This window comes from Rhinoderma darwinii, unplaced genomic scaffold (assembly GCF_050947455.1).
Source record: "Rhinoderma darwinii isolate aRhiDar2 unplaced genomic scaffold, aRhiDar2.hap1 Scaffold_792, whole genome shotgun sequence".
In the NCBI taxonomy this organism is placed as follows: Eukaryota; Metazoa; Chordata; class Amphibia; order Anura; family Rhinodermatidae; genus Rhinoderma; species Rhinoderma darwinii.
The window spans coordinates 21,415-29,860 of record NW_027464356.1 but is presented as its reverse complement, the minus strand read 5'-3'; positions in this window follow the sequence as shown (position 1 = coordinate 29,860).

The window sequence follows — 8,446 nt, the reverse complement described above, 5'->3', positions numbered from 1 at the left end:
CTGAAGGACAAAGCAAAGACAACATGATGTAGATCTGCCCAACAATACACTGTATAAGGGAGCAAACACACAGCCGCACTCCAACTATCAGCTCCTGGGAGTATACACTCACCTGCTGCACACACAGCCGCACTCCAACTATCAGCTCCTGGGAGTATACACTCACCTGCTGCAGACACAGCCGCACTACATCTATCAGCTCCTGGGAGTATACACTCACCTGCTGCAGACACAGCCGCACTACATCTATCAGCTCCTGGGAGTACAAACTCACCTGCTGCAGACATAGCCGCACTACATCTATCAGCTCCTGGGAGTACACACTCACCTGCTGCAGACACTGCTGCACTACATCTATCAGCTCCTGGGAGTATACACTCACCTGCTGCACACACAGCCGCACTACATATATCAGCTCCTGGGAGTACACACTCACCTGCTGCAGACACTGCTGCACTACATCTATCAGCTCCTGGGAGTATACACTCACCTGCTGCACACACAGCCGCACTACATCTATCAGCTCCTGGGAGTATACACTCACCTGCTGCAGACACAGCCGCACTCCAACTATCAGCTCCTGGGAGTACACACTCACCTGCTGCAGACACAGCCGCACTCCAACTATCAGCTCCTGGGAGTATACACTCACCTGCTGCACACACAGCCGCACTACATCTATCAGCTCCTGGGAGTACACACTCACCTGCTGCAGACACAGCCGCACTACATCTATCAGCTCCTGGGAGTACAAACTCACCTGCTGCAGACAATGCCGCACTACATCTATCAGCTCCTGGGAGTATACACTCACCTGCTGCAGACACTGCCGCACTACATCTATCAGCTCCTGGGAGTATACACTCACCTGCTGCAGACATAGCCGCACTACATCTATCAGCTCCTGGGAGTACACACTCACCTGCTGCAGACACTGCTGCACTACATCTATCAGCTCCTGGGAGTATACACTCACCTGCTGCACACACAGCCGCACTACATATATCAGCTCCTGGGAGTACACACTCACCAGCTGCAGACACAGCCGCACTCCAACTATCAGCTCCTGGGAGTACACACTCACCTGCTGCAGACACAGCTGCACTCCAACTATCAGCTCCTGGGAGTATACACTCACCTGCTGCACACACAGCCGCACTACATCTATCAGCTCCTGGGAGTATACACTCACCTGCTGCAGACACAGCCGCACTCCAACTATCAGCTCCTGGGAGTACACACTCACCTGCTGCAGACACAGCCGCACTCCAACTATCAGCTCCTGGGAGTATACACTCACCTGCTGCACACACAGCCGCACTACATCTATCAGCTCCTGGGAGTACACACTCACCTGCTGCAGACACAGCCGCACTACATCTATCAGCTCCTGGGAGTACAAACTCACCTGCTGCAGACAATGCCGCACTACATCTATCAGCTCCTGGGAGTATACACTCACCTGCTGCAGACACTGCCGCACTACATCTATCAGCTCCTGGGAGTATACACTCACCTGCTGCAGACATAGCCGCACTACATCTATCAGCTCCTGGGAGTACACACTCACCTGCTGCAGACACTGCTGCACTACATCTATCAGCTCCTGGGAGTATACACTCACCTGCTGCACACACAGCCGCACTACATATATCAGCTCCTGGGAGTACACACTCACCTGCTGCAGACACTGCTGCACTACATCTATCAGCTCCTGGGAGTATACACTCACCTGCTGCACACACAGCCGCACTACATCTATCAGCTCCTGGGAGTATACACTCACCTGCTGCAGACACAGCCGCACTCCAACTATCAGCTCCTGGGAGTACACACTCACCTGCTGCAGACACAGCCGCACTCCAACTATCAGCTCCTGGGAGTATACACTCACCTGCTGCACACACAGCCGCACTACATCTATCAGCTCCTGGGAGTACACACTCACCTGCTGCAGACACAGCCGCACTACATCTATCAGCTCCTGGGAGTACAAACTCACCTGCTGCAGACAATGCCGCACTACATCTATCAGCTCCTGGGAGTATACACTCACCTGCTGCAGACACTGCCGCACTACATCTATCAGCTCCTGGGAGTATACACTCACCTGCTGCAGACATAGCCGCACTACATCTATCAGCTCCTGGGAGTACACACTCACCTGCTGCAGACACTGCTGCACTACATCTATCAGCTCCTGGGAGTATACACTCACCTGCTGCACACACAGCCGCACTACATATATCAGCTCCTGGGAGTACACACTCACCAGCTGCAGACACAGCCGCACTCCAACTATCAGCTCCTGGGAGTACACACTCACCTGCTGCAGACACAGCTGCACTCCAACTATCAGCTCCTGGGAGTATACACTCACCTGCTGCACACACAGCCGCACTACATCTATCAGCTCCTGGGAGTATACACTCACCTGCTGCAGACACAGCCGCACTCCAACTATCAGCTCCTGGGAGTACACACTCACCTGCTGCAGACACAGCCGCACTCCAACTATCAGCTCCTGGGAGTATACACTCACCTGCTGCACACACAGCCGCACTACATCTATCAGCTCCTGGGAGTACACACTCACCTGCTGCAGACACAGCCGCACTACATCTATCAGCTCCTGGGAGTACAAACTCACCTGCTGCAGACAATGCCGCACTACATCTATCAGCTCCTGGGAGTATACACTCACCTGCTGCAGACACTGCCGCACTACATCTATCAGCTCCTGGGAGTATACACTCACCTGCTGCAGACATAGCCGCACTACATCTATCAGCTCCTGGGAGTACACACTCACCTGCTGCAGACACTGCTGCACTACATCTATCAGCTCCTGGGAGTATACACTCACCTGCTGCACACACAGCCGCACTACATATATCAGCTCCTGGGAGTACACACTCACCTGCTGCAGACACTGCTGCACTACATCTATCAGCTCCTGGGAGTATACACTCACCTGCTGCACACACAGCCGCACTACATCTATCAGCTCCTGGGAGTATACACTCACCTGCTGCAGACACAGCCGCACTCCAACTATCAGCTCCTGGGAGTATACACTCACCTGCTGCAGACACAGCCGCACTCCAACTATCAGCTCCTGGGAGTATACACTCACCTGCTGCAGACACAGCCGCACTACATCTATCAGCTCCTGGGAGTACACACTCACCTGCTGCAGACACAGCCGCACTACATCTATCAGCTCCTGGGAGTACACACTCACCTGCTGCAGACACAGCCGCACTCCAACTATCAGCTCCTGGGAGTATACACTCACCTGCTGCACACACAGCCACACTACATATATCAGCTCCTGGGAGTATACACTCACCTGCTGCACACACAGCCACACTACATATATCAGCTCCTGGGAGTATACACACACCTGCTGCAGACATAGCCGCACTACATGTATCAGCTCCTGGGAGTACACACTCACCTGCTGCAGACACAGCCGCACTACATCTATCAGCTCCTGGGAGTATACACTCACCTGCTGCACACATAGCCGCACTCCAACTATCAGCTCCTGGGAGTATACACTCACCTGCTGCAGACACAGCCGCACTCCAACTATCAGCTCCTGGGAGTATACACTCACCTGCTGCAGACATAGCCGCACTCCAACTATCAGCTCCTGGGAGTACACACTCACCTGCTGCAGACACAGCCGCACTACATCTATCAGCTCCTGGGCGTATACACTCACCTGCTGCACACACAGCCGCACTCCAACTATCAGCTCCTGGGAGTATACACTCACCTGCTGCAGACACAGCCGCACTCCAACTATCAGCTCCTGGGAGTATACACTCACCTGCTGCACACACAGCCGCACTCCAACTATCAGCTCCTGGGAGTATACACTCACCTGCTGCAGACACAGCCGCACTCCAACTATCAGCTCCTGGGAGTATACACTCACCTGCTGCAGACATAGCCGCACTACATATATCAGCTCCTGGGAGTACACACTCACCTGCTGCAGACACAGCCGCACTACATCTATCAGCTCCTGGGAGTATACACTCACCTGCTGCACACACAGCCGCACTACATCTATCAGCTCCTGGGAGTATACACTCACCTGCTGCAGACACAGCCGCACTACATCTATCAGCTCCTGGGAGTATACACTCACCTGCTGCACACACAGCCGCACTACATCTATCAGCTCCTGGGAGTACACACTCACCTGCTGCAGACACAGCCGCACTACATCTATCAGCTCCTGGGAATACACACTCACCTGCTGCAGACACAGCCGCACTACATCTATCAGCTCCTGGGAATACACACTCACCTGCTGCAGACATAGCCGCACTCCAACTATCAGCTCCTGGGAGTATACACTCACCTGCTGCACACACAGCCGCACTACATCTATCAGCTCCTGGGAGTACACACTCACCTGCTGCACACACAGCCGCACTACATCTATCAGCTCCAGGGAGTATACACTCACCTGCTGCACACACAGCAGCACTACATCTATCAGCTCCTGGGAGTATACACTCACCTGCTGCAGACACAGCCGCACTACATCTATCAGCTCCTGGGAGTACACACTCACCTGCTGCACACACAGCCGCACTACATCTATCAGCTCCTGGGAGTACACACTCACCTGCTGCAGACACAGCCGCACTACATCTATCAGCTCCTGGGAGTACACACTCACCTGCTGCAGACACAGCCGCGCTACATCTATCAGCTCCTGGGAGTATACACTCACCTGCTGCAGACAGCCGTGCTACATCTATCAGCTCCTGGGAGTACACACTCACCTGCTGCAGACACAGCCGCGCTACATCTATCAGCTCCTGGGAGTACACACTCACCTGCTGCACACAGAGCCGCGCTACATCTATCAGCTCCTGGGAGTATACACTCACCTGCTGCAGACACAGCCGCACTACATCTATCAGCTCCTGGGAGTATACACTCACCTGCTGCAGACACAGCCGCACTACATCTATCAGCTCCTGGGAGTATACACTCACCTGCTGCACACACAGCCGCACTACATCTATCAGCTCCTGGGAGTATACACTCACCTGCTGCAGACACAGCCGCACTACATCTATCAGCTCCTGGGAGTACACACTCACCTGCTGCAGACACAGCCGCACTACATCTATCAGCTCCTGGGAGTATACACTCACCTGCTGCAGACACAGCCGCACTACATCTATCAGCTCCTGGGAGTATACACTCACCTGCTGCACACACAGCCGCACAACATCTATCAGCTCCTGGGAGTACACACTCACCTGCTGCACACACAGCCGCACTACATCTATCAGCTCCTGGGAGTACACACTCACCTGCTGCAGACACAGACGCACTACATCTATCAGCTCCTGGGAGTACACACTCACCTGCTGCAGACACAGCCGCACTACATTTATCAGCTCCTGGGAGTACACACTCACCTGCTGCAGACACAGCCGCACTACATCTATCAGCTCCTGGGAGTATACACTCACCTGCTGCAGACACAGCCGCACTACATCTATCAGCTCCTGGGAGTATACACTCACCTGCTGCACACACAGCCGCACTACATCTATCAGCTCCTGGGAGTATACACTCACCTGCTGCACACACAGCCGCACTACATCTATCAGCTCCTGGGAGTATACACTCACCTGCTGAAGACACAGCCGCACTACATCTATCAGCTCCTGGGAGTACAAACTCACCTGCTGCAGACACTGCCGCACTACATCTATCAGCTCCTGGGAGTATACACTCACTTGCTGCACACACAGCCGCACTACATCTATCAGCCCCTGGGAGTACACACTCACCTGCTGCAGACACTGCCACACTACATCTATCAGCTCCTGGGAGTATACACTCACCTGCTGCAGACACAGCCGCACTACATCTATCAGCTCCTGGGAGTACACACTCACCTGCTGCAGACACAGCCGCACTACATCTATCAGCTCCTGGGAGTATACACTCACCTGCTGCACACACAGCCGCACTACATTTATCAGCTCCTGGGAGTATACACTCACCTGCTGCAGACACAGCCGCACTACAACTATCAGCTCCTGGGAGTACACACTCACCTGCTGCACACACAGCCGCACTCCAACTATCAGCTTCTGGGAATAGACACTCACCTGCTGCACACACAGCCGCACTACATCTATCAGCTCCTGGGAGTATACACTCACCTGCTGCAGACACAGCCGCACTCCAACTATCAGCTCCTGGGAGTATACACTCACCTGCTGCAGACACAGCCGCACTACATCTATCAGCCCCTGGGAGTACACACTCACCTGCTGCAGACACTGCTGCACTACATCAATCAGCTCCTGGGAGTATACACTCACCTGCTGCACACACAGCCGCACTACATCTATCAGCTCCTGGGAGTACACACTCACCTGCTGCACACACAGCCGCACTACATCTATCAGCTCCTGGGAGTACACACTCACCTGCTGCAGACACAGCCGCGCTACATCTATCAGCTCCTGGGAGTACACACTCACCTGCTGCAGACACAGCCGCGCTACATCTATCAGCTCCTGGGAGTACACACTCACCTGCTGCAGACACAGCCGCACTACATCTATCAGCTCCTGGGAGTACACACTCACCTGCTGCAGACACAGCCGCACTACATCTATCAGCTCCTGGGAGTACACTCTCACCTGCTGCAGACACAGCCGCACTACATCTATCAGCTCCTGGGAGTATACACTCACCTGCTGCAGACACAGCCGCACTACATCTATCAGCTCCTGGGAGTATACACTCACCTGCTGCACACACAGCCGCACTACATCTATCAGCTCCTGGGAGTATACACTCACCTGCTGCACACACAGCCGCACTACATCTATCAGCTCCTGGGAGTATACACTCACCTGCTGAAGACACAGCCGCACTACATCTATCAGCTCCTGGGAGTACAAACTCACCTGCTGCAGACACTGCCGCACTACATCTATCAGCTCCTGGGAGTATACACTCACTTGCTGCACACACAGCCGCACTACATCTATCAGCCCCTGGGAGTACACACTCACCTGCTGCAGACACTGCCACACTACATCTATCAGCTCCTGGGAGTATACACTCACCTGCTGCAGACACAGCCGCACTACATCTATCAGCTCCTGGGAGTACACACTCACCTGCTGCAGACACAGCCGCACTACATCTATCAGCTCCTGGGAGTATACACTCACCTGCTGCACACACAGCCGCACTACATTTATCAGCTCCTGGGAGTATACACTCACCTGCTGCAGACACAGCCGCACTACAACTATCAGCTCCTGGGAGTACACACTCACCTGCTGCACACACAGCCGCACTCCAACTATCAGCTCCTGGGAATAGACACTCACCTGCTGCACACACAGCCGCACTACATCTATCAGCTCCTGGGAGTATACACTCACCTGCTGCAGACACAGCCGCACTCCAACTATCAGCTCCTGGGAGTATACACTCACCTGCTGCAGACACAGACGCACTACATCTATCAGCTCCTGGGAGTATACACTCACCTGCTGCAGACACAGACGCACTACATCTATCAGCTCCTGGGAGTATACACTCACCTGCTGCACACACAGCCGCACTACATCTATCAGCTCCTAGGAGTACACACTCACCTGCTGCAGACACAGCCGCACTACATCTATCAGCTCCTGGGAGTACACACTCACCTGCTGCAGACACAGCCGCACTACATCTATCAGCTCCTGGGAGTACACATTCACCTGCTGCAGACACAGCCGCACTACATCTATCAGCTCCTGGGAGTATACACTCACCTGCTGCACACACAGCCGCACTACATCTATCAGCTCCTGGGAGTATACACTCACCTGCTACAGACACAGCCGCACTACATCTATCAGCTCCTGGGAGTATACACTCACCTGCTGCACACACAGCCGCGCTACATCTATCAGCTCCTGGGAGTATACACTCACCTGCTGCAGAGACAGCCGCGCTACATCTATCAGCTCCTGGGAGTATACACTCACCTGCTGCAGACACAGCCGCACTACATCTATCAGCTCCTGGGAGTATACACTCACCTGCTGAAGACACAGCCGCACTACATCTATCAGCTCCTGGGAGTACAAACTCACCTGCTGCAGACACTGCCGCACTACATCTATCAGCTCCTGGGAGTATACACTCACTTGCTGCACACACAGCCGCACTACATCTATCAGCCCCTGGGAGTACACACTCACCTGCTGCAGACACTGCCACACTACATCTATCAGCTCCTGGGAGTATACACTCACCTGCTGCAGACACAGCCGCACTACATCTATCAGCTCCTGGGAGTACACACTCACCTGCTGCAGACACAGCCGCACTACATCTATCAGATCCTGGGAGTATACACTCACCTGCTGCACACACAGCCGCA